This window comes from Molothrus aeneus, chromosome 1 (assembly GCF_037042795.1).
Source record: "Molothrus aeneus isolate 106 chromosome 1, BPBGC_Maene_1.0, whole genome shotgun sequence".
Classification (NCBI taxonomy): domain Eukaryota; kingdom Metazoa; phylum Chordata; class Aves; order Passeriformes; family Icteridae; genus Molothrus; species Molothrus aeneus.
In genome coordinates, this window is record NC_089646.1 from 33,083,869 (window position 1) to 33,102,634 (window position 18,766).

General features: G+C 41.8%; 1 long non-coding RNA gene across 1 annotated transcript; it reads left to right on the plus strand.

Moving 5' to 3' along the window:
- The first annotated feature begins 3,122 nt into the window (after nucleotides 1-3,122).
- On the plus strand, nucleotides 3,123-9,783 carry LOC136567428 (uncharacterized). The gene is made up of 2 exons (XR_010785121.1): nucleotides 3,123-3,348; nucleotides 9,294-9,783. It is a non-coding gene; the product is annotated as an uncharacterized lncRNA (long non-coding RNA).
- Nucleotides 9,784-18,766: the final 8,983 nt, after the last annotated feature.

Genomic DNA, 18,766 nt, shown 5'->3' on the forward strand with positions numbered 1-18,766 from the left:
GGAGCCTAAAGGAAAGTCACAGATATAAGGAGACACAGCCTATAAGCACCCTTCACTGGGCACCTTAAGCCATCAGCAGCTCAGGAGACCAAGGCTTGTATCAACTTCTTAGGCACTCCATAAAGCCAAGTGATGCCTTTGCCATTCCACAATCTTTCCCCATTTTTGCATAGACATCATGTTCTCCTCCTTCCAAAATGAAATTTCCCCAACAGTTTGCTGGTCAAAAAAGGCTCCACACTCCCACTTGGTCCCCAAACCACTGTACTCAAGAGATCTCTTCTGATCAGTGAGCATAAAGAAGCACTCCTATGATTTTGTTTCTGAATATTTTGCAACACAGGTACACAAATTCTAAAACCATCTGGGAAATTGAGATCAGCTTAATGCACTGCTAATTGATTTTTAACTTTTTCTGTGCCTGTGTACAAAAAAAGCAACCCATAGTTGTAAAGACATTCTCAAAAACAAAAAACTCTAGAGCCTGATGCACTGGGATAGAAGAACAAACTGAGCAATAGTGGATGGCTATAGATCCTGTGAGCATCACAGAGGGATGTTCATTTAATGCAGAATGGAGAAAATTAATTATTTGGTACCCGAGAGAAAAAAAGAATGAACACGCAATAAGTGACCTTTTAACAAATCTACAGCAATTAATTAAGCTGCTTTGTACTATATTAGTCCTAAGGAAGGACTAATATTTCTAACTGTTTCCAGAAGAGCCTACCAGGAGTGTAACAAAGACTCAATCTGGCAATAGACTGCAATTTGGTGTAAGTCTGCATCAAGCAGAACTCCTCTTGGGGAGGAACCAGCTAATTCTCTCCCTTCTCAAAGTCAGTCATTTATGCCCTCAGCATGTTCTACTAAAGCCGGCAGCAACATGACTACAGAGAGAAATTAGAGTAGAACATTAATTCCATTAATAACTGAAGAAGGAAAAAGCCAAATTTTTAGCCATAATGTTTGCAGAGTCATTTCACTGCACCAACATGCTGCAAGCATAAAGATGATGAAAAGAGCAAACCAGGCATCTGTGACTGGAGGGTAGAGCAGAACTATCTCTTTCAAAAGCAACATGGGACTACAGACAGGGTTTACACAGCAAATGGAAGTAGGAACAAAGTGGGAACAGTAAGCAAGCAAGTAACTTCTCCAGGACAACCTGCACCAGACACACCTTCTAAAATGCATAATTTCATGAATGTAAGCAGAAGTTAACAGTAATGCCAAGTCTGACTGAAACCAAACATTAAAATCTTACTGTTTGCCTGATGGATAAGCTAATCTCAAGTGTCATTATACAGTGCTAGCTTTAATTGCTCCCAGCTAAATATAGCTTTCAGAATTTAATAGCTCCCCCTCAGCTTTTCAGTCTTTCAAGGAGGGAAAAACCTTCTCGTTAGAAAAAGCACCCAGGCATACAGAGTGGCATGTCAGCACAGAGAGGCAGGAAGCAAACCATTTGGATGATTACATTAGTCTCCAAGACTCATTCAGAGCTCCTGTTTTTCCAGAGACCAAATGTTTCCCTGTTCCTCCACTCTGCTTCCAGTTACAGCAGGTGATGGAAGTATGCATACTTTTTCAAACTAAGCCATTTTGCTGCTTTATTAGTAGATTGTAAATCTTGCTTGCCCCGTGTTTCCAGCCAAAGATGTGTCTTTTGTGGTGCCCACACACTTCTTCCTGTGCCACGTCACTGGGCACCATGGGGCAGGAAGAGGAGCAAGGCTACACACTCATACACAGCCTGCCCCTTCCCTGCAGCCCCTGGATTGGCACTGCTTGCATGGGAGGGTCCAAAATCTGCTGGAACAGCTGAGACTGCAGCACTCTGATAAAGGCATGAAACAAATTCTCTCCTCTGCCTTCTAATACCCAATAAAGATCTCAAAAAATGTAACGAAAAGTTCCATATAGCAAGCTTCATTTTCCTCTCTCTGCGCTGATAACGGGTTTCACTCAGAAAATTTGGCTGACAGCTTAGAAATGTGTTCTGTGAATTCAGCATTTCTGTTCACCTTCATTTTAGAGGTCATTATGTAATTAAAGTGCTCACAGATTTTCTACAATCCATGGAGTTAAATTAAAAGTAACCACTGCTGCAATAACAAGTCTTCCCACTTTCCCTCAGGCCAGAACTCCAAACTTTGTTCTCTCCCCCCATACTCTCATCTGACCATCTTACTATTTTCTCTCTGGTTTCATCCATCCCTTTCTCCTTTACTAAGTGGGGAAAAGAAGAATAATTTTATTTATGGAAAATAAAAGTATTTACCAGACCATATGAATCACCAAATGCCACATTACCTGGCCCTTCACTTGAGCTGTAAAACTCCCCAGGATTGGCTGTGTTAGAGCTGCGCAAGCACTTTAGAAACACTGCCTGGAGGGCTGCCAAGAAGTACCTATACACTGAACAAGACCAAAGGTAGATTGCCACTGATTTTCTGCCCTCTGACCAACCATTTGTGGGATGCAGACCAGGCTAAATAGAACAGGTTAAAGGAACTATGTCTGTTTGCTGTTTAGGAGAGGTTTTAAAGCGAGCCTCCTGACACGTTGCCTCCATGATGCTGTTCTGCACTGGGAAATCTGCGTTCTGCTGCTAGCTGAGCTGCCCCAGAACAGAAAGGCTCCCTACTGTCAGTGCAGGCACAGACTTCATTTACCAACCTGTGGTAAAGCACAGAATCATGGCACTCATTCCATTAAGATTCTTCCTCCTGAAGTAACAAATCAAAGTGTGGATAAATAGCATCAAAAATAGGGATGAGTACTGGAGGCACTTTGTATACTAGATCTGGCTACTCTTACAGAACATGTTTTTATTTTAAAACTCTGCTGATCACAACAGACTATTTGGAACAAATGAAGGTTAAAAAATCCCAAAGTGTATAAAACATCATGCCTGTACTGTGGATAAATATAGTCTTACAGCAGCTCTGTGTTAGCTGCCATGAATCAGAGCTCAGTGCCCCAGAACTCCACGGGGCTCATCCGGGCTGAGCCGTTCCGCTCGCAGGCAGCAGCAACCAGACAGGGGCAGGGCAGGCAGCCTGTCAGCCAGGGCTGCACAGGTCCTGAGCACCAAACAGCCTCTCCCCACATCTGAAACCACCATGTGAGGTGCAGAGAGCAGGGACACACCACATGCTGCCTTTGAAGAAAAAAAGCGACAAACCCACGCAAGCGAAAGAAAGGAGGGAGGAACGGAGGAGATCAGCCAAGGCAACTGCAGCATCAGAGCGGAAAGGAAGCATGCAGCTACGGTGCACAGACACACAATGCCTCTAAATCTGGATCTGGGGATTAGCAGGACAGAAAAGATACCACAAAAAGGTAAATTGTTTTCTCATCATCTGTAATACTGAAGAGATTTTGCTCTCCTCTCCAAAATTGGAACATGTACAGTGTAACTCCTTCCCCTCCTAAGAGTCATGTGTACATAAAAAAAGCCACAAAAAAGAAAAAGGCATTATCAGCTTCAGGTCAGGACAATTGTGGCCTAAATATTCACAAAATTGTCATGAAAGCATTAATTCAAAAGCAATTATGTTAAAACAAGAAGATCCATCAGAGTAAATATATGACATCCACCAGAATAAATAAATACCATCCTGCAGAAGCTTCAACCTAATCACAGTAAGTTTATTCAGAGACATTTTCTTCAAGAAAAAAGGAAAAAAAAATAAAATCAAACAGATGTGACCAGTCCAGATGTCGACAAATTCCAGAATCTATTTATTTACCAGATGTTTTCCTCTACATCTATCTGATGACCTGGAAATTTGCCTTAGCTGTAGCAATAGCAATAAACCTTGGCAACAGCCACTACTGTATTTGTGACTGAAAGAAAATGACATGTAATAATTTTCAGTTAATTATTTATACTCACTTAAATGCAACATGAGGCACTTTTATGTTTATAAAATATAAAAAGTCACATTTAAGTGAACAGTTTCACCTTGGTTGGCTTTCCCCTTCTCCCTTGCTCTTTATGTATTTCCCTGCTGATTCAAAGCTATATTCTATCTGGGTGTACAAGGTTACTTAAGGAGGGGGCACAGACTCTAGAGATTATTCATATGGCAGGACTTCAAACAATTGATCCAGCTATATCTCAAGTGACTTGATAAAAAGGCATTAAAATAATGAGCAGAGAGAAAGATGGGTGAAACATTTCAGCATCTCAGAGTCACTCAGCAGGACTCTCCTGCTCAAGGACTCTCAGTTATGAGACAAGGACACTGACCATGAAGGGCAAGGTGACACGCCCAGGGAGGGCGTTACAGATGAAAGAGAGAAATGAGAGTTGTTGGGCACCCACACAACCTCACATCCAACCTCAAGGCACAAGTAAAGAAAAATGAGAATGTGACCAAGAAGGACTCTTATCTCTGATTGTTTGATAAAGGGCTGAAAGTCCTAGCACAGATTAGAACAGGGTTCAGGCAGACAAGCAGTCTGCCCGGGCAAACAGGCATGACGAGATAAAACATTCTAAAGCATTTGTGTACTTACAGAAAAAGAGGCCTCCTCTACAAAACTAATGCACCTGAATTAAATACAAGATTAAATATCATAGGGACAACAGTATCTTAGTGGCTAAAACATAATGAAATGCACATGCTATTCAAAAAAAGCCCATAGAGGCAGGGGGTGTTCAAATATACACCACTTAATATTGTGATAGATTTAAAAAAAAAAAACAAAAACACCCCAAACACACCATTGCAAGAGAACTTAGAGAATACAATTGAGTAAAAAAAAAAAAAAAAAAAAAAAAACAAACCAAACCACCAAACCAAAACCAACCACACTTAAAAAGGACAGCCTTGCTCAGAGTCTGCAGTAGATTCAAAGAAACCAGCATTGCTACAGACTTTATTTTATTAGAATGAAAAATATCCCAGTGAGTTGGGCATTAGAAGAGATTAACTTATGACTCACATGAAGTTTAAAGTAGTCATGTAGATTGAGGAGTTCACCCTCACTAAACTGAAAATGCTGAGTTGCTGCTTCATTAAATGTGCATAAACAAATCTGGAAACACCTCATGGGATGCAGCATGCAGTAGATAACTTGGAAGATGAAATAGCCCCAACTAGATAAGCACTTCACCACGGCTCCCAGAAGGCAGAGAACAAGTTGATTAAAGAAGTTGCACCTCAGATGTTAAAGTACAGGAATAAAGTTACAGCTTAAAAAAATTCTGATTTAAATGATTAGAAATTAAATTCTTCAACACCTCATAGAAATTATGTGAAGTAGTAACCTGGAAGTGAAAATTTCTTAGTAAAGAAATAAATATAGGATGTCGACTATGAAACAGACCTGGAAACTACAAAAACCAGCATGAAATTAAAAGTAACATCTTCCTGAGCATGTGTGAAGAAAAACAGATGAAACCACTGCAGATTCCTGCAAAAAAAAAAGCAGATTGTACATAAAGTTGCAAATAAAACTTTGATGTATTCTCAAGCTTTTGTGTCTACTTCACATTGAGCCAATGAAATAATTTAAAACCTACAATCTGTATTTCTAAAGCACACAAAAAACCCCAGATGGAGATGATGGCAGGAGAACAAACAGAATACCTGTCTTTAGAGTTGAAACAGAGGGGAGAAAAGTAAAAAGACATCAGCCCTACTACAATCAGTACCATGCAGTCAATAGTAAGAGAGTAACTTTTTACAAAAAGTGAAAAACAGACAGGAGAAATCTTAGATCACATCTGGACTGAACAACAGCTGAATTAAAAAAAGTTAGTAAGGATCTTATTTGGTAGAAGAATTGCAAAGTGACTGACTGGCTACAAACAATAAAGAATTATCAGGCTGGACATGGATCACCAGAAGAAGTTGCCAAGTATTGTCTGGAAGCTAGTTTTATTGAATAAGGGAATTGAGGTGTCTACCAAAAGTTGCTGCTGACAAAAGGCATAGAGGCACATCTGATGCACTGAACAACTAGGACACCAGGTGAGAGGAGCCACATGAACAGAAGCAGTGACAGGGAATGCAGTTTATCAGCCCTGGAGGCAAGGTCAGTGTGAAAAATGCGTATTTTATGATTGGCTTTTCGCAAATATTAAAATGAATATTATATGTGTTGTGTTAGAAAGTAATGCTGTATTAATTCTCTTAAGTAGTGTGGTAAATATAGTTTTAGGTTATAACAAAATGTTAAAATAGAAACTGTGCTATGAAGGATACTTTTTTTTTCCTGAAGAAAGGACTTGCACTGAGATAGCAGCCACAGGACACCTAAATCTTTCAGAGAAAGAGAATTTATTGCTCTCTTATCAGGAGAAACAAACTTCTTCCAGCCTCACACAGCCAGGATGACACCATCAGGATTATGAGGAAGAAGCTGACACTGACCAGACAGAATCCTGTGTTTGAATGGAATTTATGCATCATGTATGAGGTGTATGAATATGCAACAGGCTATTGTTTTTAAGGGTTAACCCTCTGTTAACAGGTGCCCTTTTTCAGGCTTATGCTACCCAGAAAAAGGTACCTGGACTTCCGTAACTCTTTGTTTCTGTTGTCTCATATTTTCCTAATTCAAATTGTCCAAATTATTATTACTCTAATCGTATTACTATTTTTATAACCATTTTATTACTATTAAACTTCTAAAATTTTAAAAAGAAGTGATTGGCGTTTTTCACAGTCAGGGTCCAAGAAGTAAGCCAAGCACAGGTTCTGCTGAGACTCTGGGAAGTGACCAAGGAGAGGAAGGCACTCGCATGCATGGAATACGTGTCTGATCAACATTATCAAATTAGTGAAGGTATGAAAAGAGAAAAGAGCTACCCATTACATAAATTAAGGCATTTCCTTCAGAGCTGTGTAGGGAAACATCAAAAAAAAGGCACTTCCAGTATCTAATCTGGTCAGAAGATTTAAAAATAGCACCTAAGACACAGGTGACATATACGTAAGTTTATGCAAGGAAGATTGACAGCATAATATTGTTCCAAAATGAGTACCATGAGCATACCTAATCAGCCTTATCACAAGATTCCCTGCATCTCTTTGAATATAAATGCAAGTCTCCTACACTGACTGGGGGAGAAAGAGAGTCACCCCTACACAAACAGAGAGAAAACCACTTTACAAAGGGTGGAAATGCTCTTATAAATACCGAGATAAAATACCAGTTTTATCCAACTGGGCATACAAGCTGGTTGTGAGTACTTTTAGCCAGAATCCTGGAATCAAGCTTTAGTCCAAACACGTAAGCTTTGAAATAATTTGTTAATGAGACAAGCTTTGACTACTTTAAGAAGATGCTTGGGAACTTTGCAAAAGGGAATATACAAATGCTTTGACTGCAACAAATACTAAACATGAGAATCCAGGAACTCTCTTCCAGTTATATTATGTGCCAGTACAGCCACCTTCAGCAAGGAAGTCTTTATATATCACTGGCCAATGTTATTATCGCTGATTTAATCTGGGCTGAAAACTGACCTTGCCTTAATACTCTTAGGTTTCCATTAATAAAAAGAAATTACTTCATCTTTACTCAATTACATGTATTTCTTCTGTGCAAAGTTTTTGTGTGTCTTTATGGGTTTTTTTTAAGGAATATAATTTTTTTAAGTGCTAGATCACGGAAATGGTATATTTTAGAATCTATGTTTAGGTTTTATAATCTATAATCTAGTTTAGGCTACCAGTAATAGGTGGCTTCAATTACATCAATTCTGACAATGAAAGTTATGCATATTTTCTTCTTGATTTGATGTCAATGCTTTGCATGTCCTTGCCTTTCCAAAGACAGCTACACTCCCCAGACACAGAGAAACAAGCACTTCAGAATCTCAATGCAAGGAGGAAGTAGGAGATTATAGAACAATTCCCTTCTTCAAAGTCAATCCGAGCACAGATCTAACCCATCTATGCCTTGAAATTTTTCTGCACTCCTCCCACATTTCACAAAGCATTTTTGCATGCAAATGTGTCAGCGGCATTCAAAGACTGGGCAAAACAGCTTCATAAGATGACTTGGCTGTGTTTACTCAAAACACCCTCATGATTTTCAAGGGCCAAAAAAACCCACGAGGAAATAAAAAATAAGTTGGTAAACTAGAGTCAAAAGAGAAGAATTTAAGTTTTGGACATTAATATTTAAGAAAAAATAGAAAATCCTGTTTCCCTGCCCTTCATCCCTAGTTCCATTACTGAATACCACTGTTCCTGTCAGCTTTAAGTGCATTATGCTGGGCTAATATAAGACATGATTTTATCAATAAATTAATGTACAACAAATGCACAGCCTATACCATCTCTCATCTTAAGTAAGCCATCAGAAGGTAGACCAAGAAGCAATGCACTTGCAGAGTGTTGAGTAATGATATTAAGAAAGAAAATCCCTCAAGAATTCTAGTTCTGCAAGATATGGGTGCTGGGAGAGAGGCCGTGGTGAGAAAGGCATTGCATCTTTCTAATGGTCAAGAGACAAACTCTTTTCTTTTTAGCTTAGAACATAAAATTCACTTAACAGCAAGCAAAGAGGATCCTTTTGTAGAAGGGCTCTGGAGACTGAACTGCTATTTAAATTTGAGCAAACAACTCTCATCCTGCACTGAATAGAAGGGTGTGTTTGTGCTAAGCATGCATTCTAGTCATATTAAAGTAAATAACGCAAACTCACTTGACAAGGAGTGTTTGGTAGTTCCATGTGACCTATGTGACCTTTCATGTCTGGAATGCCAGGACTGAAATGGCATCCACAGTTAGGAAAACACCAATATTTTCAAATGCTGAGCTGTGCCCCAGAAACCAAGATTTCCCAAGCCTCTTCAAATAGGAAGCTGTTATCTCCCAAAGTGAGAACAGTCACTTGGTGTCACTGAGATACAGCCAATGTTCTAGCACCAAATTACTATGAGATTAAGAAATCCACTTTAAAAACAGAGGTGGTTGATACTACAGCCAGAAATAAATGGGAAGTTGCATTTCCCTACTCAGCTTATCAATGTAATCAACTAGGACTAAAAGCAGATTATTAAACTTTTCTGGTGGAAACAATTACTTGCATGCATTTAAAAATACTCAAAGGTGTCCCATTACTTGAAACCTGATCTTTTAAAATGTAATATTATCTGTAAGGGATCTTCAGTACACCAACAATTGCACACACATGACATGGCAGAAGAAACTGATATTGTATACTTAAGTGTTCTGGCAATAAAGGAAAAAAAATTATAAACCACTTATCAAATATGCCATTTTGTCAAAGCTGACATTACTTCCTTTTTCTTCTTTCAGAAAGAAGCAAACAAACAGCAAGTGTCATCTGTGAAAGTGTTATCCTGGCAATAGCTCTACTGTTGATTTTCAAGTGCAAGCATTGATCCTGCTGAACTTCAAGTAGTAAAGTACAATATAGTATTACAAACAGGAAAATAAGCTGTAAAATTGTGTCCATGTGTGGAGAGAAGACTATGATTCAGCCATCCTGTGGAAAATTCTAATCTCTTATCTCTGAATCTGAAGTTCCATATTTATTCAGTGAGCGAAAAAACATGATTTCAGCAAAGCATTTGTATTCTTGTTCTAAGAAATAGGATGTTAGAAAAGCTTGTTTCAACAAAACAATCTGGCTATCAGCTAAAAGGCAAGAACTTACTTTATCCACAGTAGCATTTCCCTCCTTCAGCAAGTTCTCCTTCCTCAACAATTTGACACTCTCTAAGCACTGGGAGATATTAAATAAGTGTGCCTTCGTTTTATAAGGTTTATAAAGTTATAATTATGAGTGCTTCTGGTTTAATGGCTTACAGTTAAAATTGGTGGATTCGAAAAACAGTAAGAAATCTGCAAGTGAACTCACTGATATACCTTGCTTTTTTTTTTTTTTTTATTTTTAAACAACAGGAAAGAATGAATGTGTTTTATACTTCCTGAATTTCAGCAGCTGTGGCAGTAGTGTAAGAACTATGAATTGTTAACTTCCTAGTTAGGTCACTCAGTAAAACAATATCAGTGCCATTCAGTTAAGGAAGACAAGAATCAATCATAATACTTTGACTTGATATTTTTGGCACAGAAATTTTCCTGGAATCTAAACCCAGCTGGGTGCTTTCTCAGCCAGAAGTGGTACAGATACCACAGTTGTAGGCAAATGAGGGTCCATGATACATCTTTGTTGAGGGTTCATGATACAGCTTTGTTGTCCATCATTCTATTCACTAAATAGTACTTATTGACACTAGTAAGAGCACACCTACTGAATTCACATATTAAAAACCAGCATTCTTCTTGCCAAGACATGACAAAATCCTGCAGACCAACACCTAAACTCTTTTCCTTCCATTGTTTGACCTTAATCAGAAAGCAAACAAGAAATACTAACTCTTCTTTCCTAACAGGGTTGTTAGAGTTCCATAACAAGACAAGATCTAGCTGAGATTCTCCTCTCTTCATACACAAATTGCTTTTACTTGACTTCAGTACCAAGCAAATTAGAAAACCCCAGTAGCTCTAGCTCTTTTTAAAACTCAAATTGTCTCAGACAGCCACCACCAATCCTCCACAGGAAGCCTACTCCAACAATGGATGCACCCTGCTGTATGAGAGATGACCTGTACCCCAACCACAAGGTTGGTTATTGACTTTAAGGCACAGCCAAGACTAGAAAAAAACACCAAGACTCTAGCTGGCTTTTAAAAATTAATTTGTTTATCTAAGAGTTTGAAAAGCAGAATTGCACCACACTGAGCTTCAAAATACCCTAGTAAAATTATCACAGAATGGTTCAAGGTGGAAGAGATCTCCCCAGTTAGAGGGCATCTGGTCCAACCCCCCCCTCAAGCAGAATCACCTGAAATGGGTTATCCAGGATCACATCCAGAAAGCTTTTGAGTATGTCCAAGGAGGGAGACTCCATCTTCTCTGGGCAACCTGTGCCAGTGCTCATTCACCCTCCCAGTGAAGGAAAAACTTCCTGATGTTCAGATGGAACCTCCCCTGTTTCAATGCCCACTGTCTCTGGTCCTCTCACATATCTTAAGAAGTGACAAAGCTGTTATCAGAATGTTATCTTTTAAGGAAACTGAACACGGCTGTTTTGAATGATTCAGCTAACCCTATTTAACAGTAACAGCAAGTAAGATGGAGTTCTGACAAGTTCCCAGGGCAGACCACAGAGTCCTATTAATTACTCTCATTAGCAAAAAAAAAAAAAAGTTAGGGAGTAGCCTTCTCTTCAGGCATAGTCTTAACAGCTTTTCTTTTTTTAATTTATTTTTTTATTCCAATATTGCTTATTTAATAAGCAAATACCTTCAATCTTTCAGCAAAAATGTCAGCTCCAAACAGCCTGATGCATTCTAGGTGGCCTACCTTCTTTGGAGGTGGTGAATCATTGCTAAAGAGATGGACCTGCTAGCTAAATGGCTGCACAGTTCCCATGAACTAAGAGCTCACGTGCCTCTATGCTGCACAGACACAGATACATGCAATTAAGGGGGGAAAACCCCACACAGCTTCCAAATTGTGGAAAGGCATCTCTCAGCAAGCAGCAGCCTGCCTTCCTCTGGCAAGCAGCAAGGTATCAGGGAGTGAACCTGAGAGAGCCACCTCAAACTCCTAACCACAGTCATCTGCAACTAGCAGAGACTCAGTAACCCACTTCCTTTGGAGCTCACTTCATCTGCCCCCAACACACAGAACATAATCACTTGCCTGTCTTCAGGATCGCTGTTGCTACTGATGATTTACACATTGTTATTTTAAATCAGTCAAGCACTACCGCAGAAGATGAACAGACACTTGCTGTTTCCTTTTTTGAGGTATACGAGACTGTCAGTGACTGAATCACGTTCATAGTGAAACTTCCTCCCTTCCTCCCATCACAAATTGCACTTGAATTCAGATTTTATGCTGTCAAAGCTTTGTAGGGCATCTCAGCACTTGTATTTGTCACAAGCCAGAAATATTGAAAAATGATAGAATCATTCACCCTCCTTCAGAATACAGTATTTTATCAGACTATTAAACAAACTTCTTTTCTGGCAGCACAGTTACAGCCAATGTAGCTGCCAGTATGAACAGGATGCATTCCACATCATATTCAGGGCAGCTGCCACAGTTATGCCTCACAGCCTGAGGTAGCACCAGAACCTTTTTGACAGACACACTTAGCAAGACTGGTCTCAAAGTCGTATGTTGTCACTGCAGACAGGACGGAAAAAGTCCTGTAAAAATAAGAATTGTATATTTCACTTCAGCAACTATGAGCATGAAGTAACTCTATCCCTCCTCAAGGCTATTTTTCTAGGCACACTGACAAAGCAATTATCTTGGAGAAGAGGGAGACGTTGCAACAAAATGTTTTTAACATGTGCGACTGGCAAGATGGAAGAAAGTAGTACCAGAGACCTATATCCTACCCTGCTCACATGAAAACTTGAAGGGCAGGACTTGACCTTCTGTAACAAGCAGAATTAACAGTGACACAGATGGGCTTGTGCACTGAGAAGGATAAAGTCTCCAGCACACATGGTTCTTTCCCTGATTGCCAGGCTGTTCAGAAATTGTCTCTCCAGGGGTTTCAGCTACTCTCTGGGCAGAGAGTACATGGGAGGCAAATGGAGTATATCCACACAGCTGCTCCTTAGCAGAACCATGCACACCAGGAGCTTCATTCATTTTCACCAACAGCTCTATGAAGGTGGAACAGACTAAAACTGGAGCAGTAAAAAAGTGTTCACTATGACTAGGAAAAACCTCCAGAATCGTGAGAGTAAGTGGCACCAGATAAGAGAGAAGTGACCTGAGTGACTGGAACAAGAGATAGGAGATTACAGTGTGATAATAGACTCTGCAGTACCATCATTAGCAATAATAAAAAAATTGGCTGCAACTAAGATGGGAGAAAAGTATGACTACATTCAGTAAGGGAAATATTTCAGATTTTTAGCCTGAAAACATTCATCAGAGGATACACAGAATAGCCAAAAAGCCCAATACTTTTATTTTCCCCGAATGATAATAAAAAAGTCAACTGAAATTCCACTACAGTAAACACAGAAACACAAATAAGGATGAGTTTCTCACCTTTACTGCTTTGTATTGTTACTGTCTTTGTTCTAAGTACAGCAATTACATGCAACTGCTGCATGACAGCTGTAGCAACACATATTACCATGGTTTTGCTGTGATTTTTTTCAGGATTAAGTTCAACTAGCATGGAGGCAGAATCTGAAGATTCTGAATTGAAGATTCAATTAAAAAGTTGCTAATATGTAAGGATGAATCAAAAGAAAAACGTCATTAATTCTCAGCCTATGCATTACATTGGAAAGCAGAGGAAAGGGAGATTTGTTTGTACACTCCTGTTAATATAATTGCCAAAGAAAATGTTCAGAAGGAAATAATTAAGTGTTGACATGGCAGCTGCTGTGTTTGCCAAACTAAATATGATTCAGGTATCAAATCCCCACAACTTAAAGACTAGAAAGGAAATGTTCAGTTCAGGTACTTGTAGTTTAACAACTGGACTTGAAAATAACAAATCTAAAACCACAGATATATACACACACACCTCATGGCTGCACAAGGAATGCAGAGCTTGTCTAGTATGCTTTTCAATGACTTCAAAGGACAAGTTTTCACATTCAGTCTAAGCAGTTACAATATTGACAAACAACAGAGACACATAAAACATCCTATCTGCAGCCCTTCTGCTGTGACTTACCAGATGCTATTAGGCAGCCACTATCTTTTTGTCAGGATGTCTGTCTCACAGCCAGATGTACAATTATTTAGTTTAGAGATATCTCTAAGAGCTAGGTGCACATAGCAACTCTCAGTGTAGTCCCTAAGCTTAGGGCTTAGATGTCAGTGAAAGTCAGTTCTCTCTGTTTGTTCCTCCTGTTGCACATGACAGGGATTCCTGTCAAGTCTTGCTTATCAGTACGTATTTTCCACAATTCAAGGGGCATGTCTCGAACGGCCTGCATTCAAAGACTGAGAATCATTAGCAAGTAGCAAACAGACATTGCAAAACCTGCTCAGCACCTGCCAGATTGAAAGCAGCTCAACTCTATTTCTTTACTTTCATGGTTAACATCATGGAGTGCCCAGACACTGAAATAGGATTAGGCCCTGCTGTGCTCGGTGCCTCTCACCAACACGTGACTTCTCCCCTTAGGAGCTTGCACTGAGTCAGGCACACCAGACAGGCAGGACAGTAGAGGCTGAGCTGCAATGGCCAAGTACATTTCCCAGTTTCAGCTAGCATTCCTACAGACTTGGGTGCTTTCAGCAGCAAGGCAGGTACCGGACTTGCCATTGAATTTGTATTTTAGAAAAAAAAACAAAACAAAACCCAACTCCCCAAACAAACAAACCCAGCAGCCACAACAGCTCTGATCATTTAAAAATTATCTCAGTTACAACAGCTGAACACAGAAAATCAGAAAGAACTTGTTCAAGTTTGCCGTTTTCTTTCAGCTGAAGCTGTCCTCAACTTTATTTTTAAATGTTTCAAGTGACTTGCAACAACGTGCATGAGCTTCATGCTGACAGAGTTCCAAAACCCCAACGCTGTTCATTCATGTCATAACTTCATATATAATAGAATCTATTTCTGCACATACACCCTATGTGAAAACCACAAGCATTTTCAAGAACTCTGCACGAGTAACAAGCTAAAACAGATTTAAAGAAGGAGTTACAGATATCCTGCCTCCCAGGGTCAGACCCAGAGCCGTGCTTTTCTTAACTATCATGCCTACAGCTTTACCTAGGCTATCATAGTCATTAGCATCAACACCCACATCACTCAACCTTGAAGGCAGACAGAAAACCTCCCTCTAAGGCAATTAGAAATTAACATGGAGGAGATACAATTTGTGTTAGTAGAAAAAAGACAAGCATCCACCCACAACAGGACAGAATGTTACAATACCCGAAACCTCCTTGTCCTTCAGATAAATGACAATCTTAAGGAATGAAATATGTATTTCAAGGCACAGTATTCAAGGACATTGCACAAGTGACAGCTGCAGGAGCCTAAAAACAGTGTCTGCCCCCCAAAGTATAATTTTTGAATATAATCACTAATGCAGAAGACAGACATGCAAATCCAGCATCTCAAAGAGCAGAACAGGGTAAATTTGGAAACATATTAGTCCCGGTCCAGAGAGCTGTTTGTCAGATCTCAGTGTATCTGCATCCTATTATCTGAAACTTGATACAGAAAAAAAGCAATTAGATTCTCCTAGAAGTTTCTTTGCTACCTTAATAGCAATGCATCACAGTATCTACACCACAGCCTTTTACCAGTAAAACTTTGCTAATTCAGTAGGTCAAATCTTACCTGCACTAAAGTAGATTAAATTTAATGAGATCAAAATATGCTGATACAGATAGTACACTGCTTCTGTCATAGAAAAGTACCCCATGCACAGTAAAATACTCATTCTGCTGCTTCATTCATCACTGCATGGTTTTGAAATGCACTTTGCCACAAATCCAATTTAAACCTAAAACATATTAGTACTTTAGATATGAATTAACTTTTCTATAGAGAGGCTTTTCTCATTTGGTAGCTAAGAGCATCATTTGTAGAAACTGAAAACTCAGCTTTACAGTTAGAAACCATAAGGTCCAGGAAATGCCATGTTTGACTCTATTTTCTCCTCAGTATGGTAACAAGATCTAGAGAATGCAACAAACGCGGGAATTAAGCTGACACGCATCTGTTTATAATAGATGTGGTTTGAACAAGACACAATTCTTTACAACAATGTACACACATCTACTTAAAAAACCCAAATAAGGTTTTGTATAAAACACAGCATACTTACATTTGCAACAGTGAATGAGCTAGCCACACACAGAGTGTTGCAACAGGCAGACTCCAGCAGAGCCTTACCATCATTTCCTGTCCTTGGTGAACACACCAATAATTTCAGCACAACCACAACTGTTCAGTGCACACACAGAGAACATCTCCAACACCTAAAGTCCCCTCCCACCTTTCCTGCATGCAAACTCAGATACCATACAAAATCATAAAAGAGATGACATAAGTGGGCCTAATGCAATGTGTGGGGAAGGCAGTATAAGAGTAAAGAGAAAGAGAATTAAGACTTGTGAATGCTGTTGCTTTGAAAATGGATAGGAGCCACAATGGAAAACTAGTTAATCTATTAATCTGTTAACTAGTTTGAATCTATTGGGAGTGCAGACTGGGGAGCATTATTTAAAGACATATTTAAAAAAAAACCATTTTAAACAATAAAAAAAACCAAAGCTCATGGAAATTAAAGTTGTCGCTATCCAGGGCTTTACAGAAAATGTCCATGAAAACACACGCTTTAAATACCCAAACCGGACTTACAAGCTCTGTTGAAATTAAGTAGAGTGAAACACTCTGAACTCTATGAGTGAAACACTCTGAACTCTATGATTAATCGATGAAAGTCAAGGGATGAAGCAACTGTTCCCTTTGTGCCTTCTCAAGAAAACAGAGAAAAAAAAACACGGTTACCATCATTAGCAGCCTAGGATGAAAACATACGGCAGAAAATTACCTTACATTTATTAAACGTCCTTTTCTCTAGCTGTTCTAGATATCCTCCTAGTAAAAATGAAATAGTCTCAATGAAGAGTACTTCACTGTCACTGAGCTGTGAAGTACTGTACACCAAACAGTTTTCAAATAATGGAGTATTTAAAAGCTCATATTGCCTAATTGGTCCTCAAATGGAAATTAAATCAACCTAGAAACAAGCTGGATTTAATTAACCTATTTAAGATAGAGGCAAGAAATAAAAATAATAATAGTAATGGTGGCTTTTTTTTCTTCTATATTTTACATGAGCACAGAGAGCCACAGATTGAGCAGAGATCGATGGCTTTGCAAACACGCCCAAGATTTCTGAAGTTCCAGGGATTTCACAGCCAGCCGGCTGCCGGGCGATCCCCCGGAGCCCGCAGCCGCGGGGAGAGCTGCTCCAGCCCATCCCCGGGGCAGCGCCTGCCCGGTGCGTCCCGGCTCACCGCGAATTCGCTCCGGCTCGGCGCCGCACGGAGCGCACCGGCAGGAACATAAACCCCTCAGCAGCACCGTCCCGGAGCAGGGAAGGGGTCGAACTTGGCTGTCGCTCCGGAACAGCCTCGTGTGGCTGTGACAGCGCGGCCGGAGACCCCGAGGGCCGCGGGAGGAGGCTGGAGGGGCTCGGCGGGATAAGGCGCTGCACTGGCAGCGGCCGCCTGTCCGCCCGCCCGCGCCCCGGACGGCAGCCGTGGGCGCCCTGGATGCCAGCCGAGCGTGAAAGGCGCTTGCTGAGCGCCAAAGCGACACTTTTCTCGTGTGCCGAGTTCGCCGGCTGCCGCCACCTGGCCCGCCCCGTCCCGTCCCGCGGAGCCCCGGCGCGCCCGCAGCGCTCCCGCTGCGCCCCGCCGTCCCGTGCCGTCCCACCCCATTCCATCCCATCGCATCCCATCGCATCCCTACGGCGGACACCCACCTGAGCTCCACACCTACGGCCCGCCGGGCGCCCCCGCCATGGCCTCCGGGCAGCGGCGCCCCGCAGGCAGGAGCGAGGAAGGAAGGAGCGCGGCAGGAGCGATAGCCAGCATACAGGGCCAGTCCGGCTGAGCGCTCGCTCCGGCTGGCAGGGAACACCCACGAGCGGCACCGGCGGCGGGACCGCCGCGCTCGACTGACGGCCGCGCCGGCCAACGGGAGGAGCCTGCGCTGCCCCCGCCCCGCCGCCGCCCGGAGCCGCCGGTGCCGGTGCCCGCCTTCCCGGGCGGCGGGGCGGGGGCAGGGGGGTGTTTCCATGACGTCAGGGGCAGCGCCCGCGGCCAGGTGGGGAGCGGACCCGAGGGGACGCGGGGACAGGAGCCCCGGGCTAAGCCGCAGCTGAGCCCCCGAGCCCGCCTTAAGCGGCTGGGGCGGGGCAGGGCAGGCGCGGAGCTGATCCCGCAGCGACCCGAGGGAGCCTCGGGAGCGACGGCTCCCGGAGCCGCCTGGTCCCGAGGGAGCGGCTCCCCGCGCCGCAGGGGCGAAGTGCGAGCCAGCGCCGGCCGAGAGGGTTTGCCGGGGGATCGCCGCATCCACAGCAGCCTGCGGGCATCGCTTCCCGCTCACGGCGAGCGCTTCCCGCGCCCCACCTCGCCATCCGCCTGGGGAAAAGCTCCTCCGTGGGAGAACCACCCCTCCCCGCCTTCCCCCGCTACTCCTTCCCCTGAACCGGCATCCTAAAATTATCGTGTTTGTCTGTACCTTACTTAAAAATAAACATCTTGAATGACTAATTAGATCCAAGCCGTTAGAAGCGCGCTGGACGGCTTCCATGAACCCTTAATGTGTGCGCTAAATCTTTCAGAAATTGTTACTGTTTGCGAGGAGGTAGACGGGATGTGACCTGGCACACCATTCACACCGTCTTTACTTACAAAGTGCGATTTAATTCACACTTAGGGGAAAAGGAGGCGGGCGGGAAGAACCACCCCGGTTTCTTTACTCAGAATCACATGCCCAAAACTGATCAGCTGCTTCTCAATTCCATTCAGAATTTGGTGATTTCTCGACTGGAGGGAAACAGAAACCTTTTTCTTCATGAATACCATTCATACAGCATTAAAAAAGAGCAGAAGCATTTGTAAGAGCAAGCCTAAGTGACATCCCGAAAGTTAGGAATGGTATTCACAGATTAGAACATGAGGCAGCATAACTGACCAGAGTAGTACATAGCACCTTGAACAAAGTCTTGTAAGGG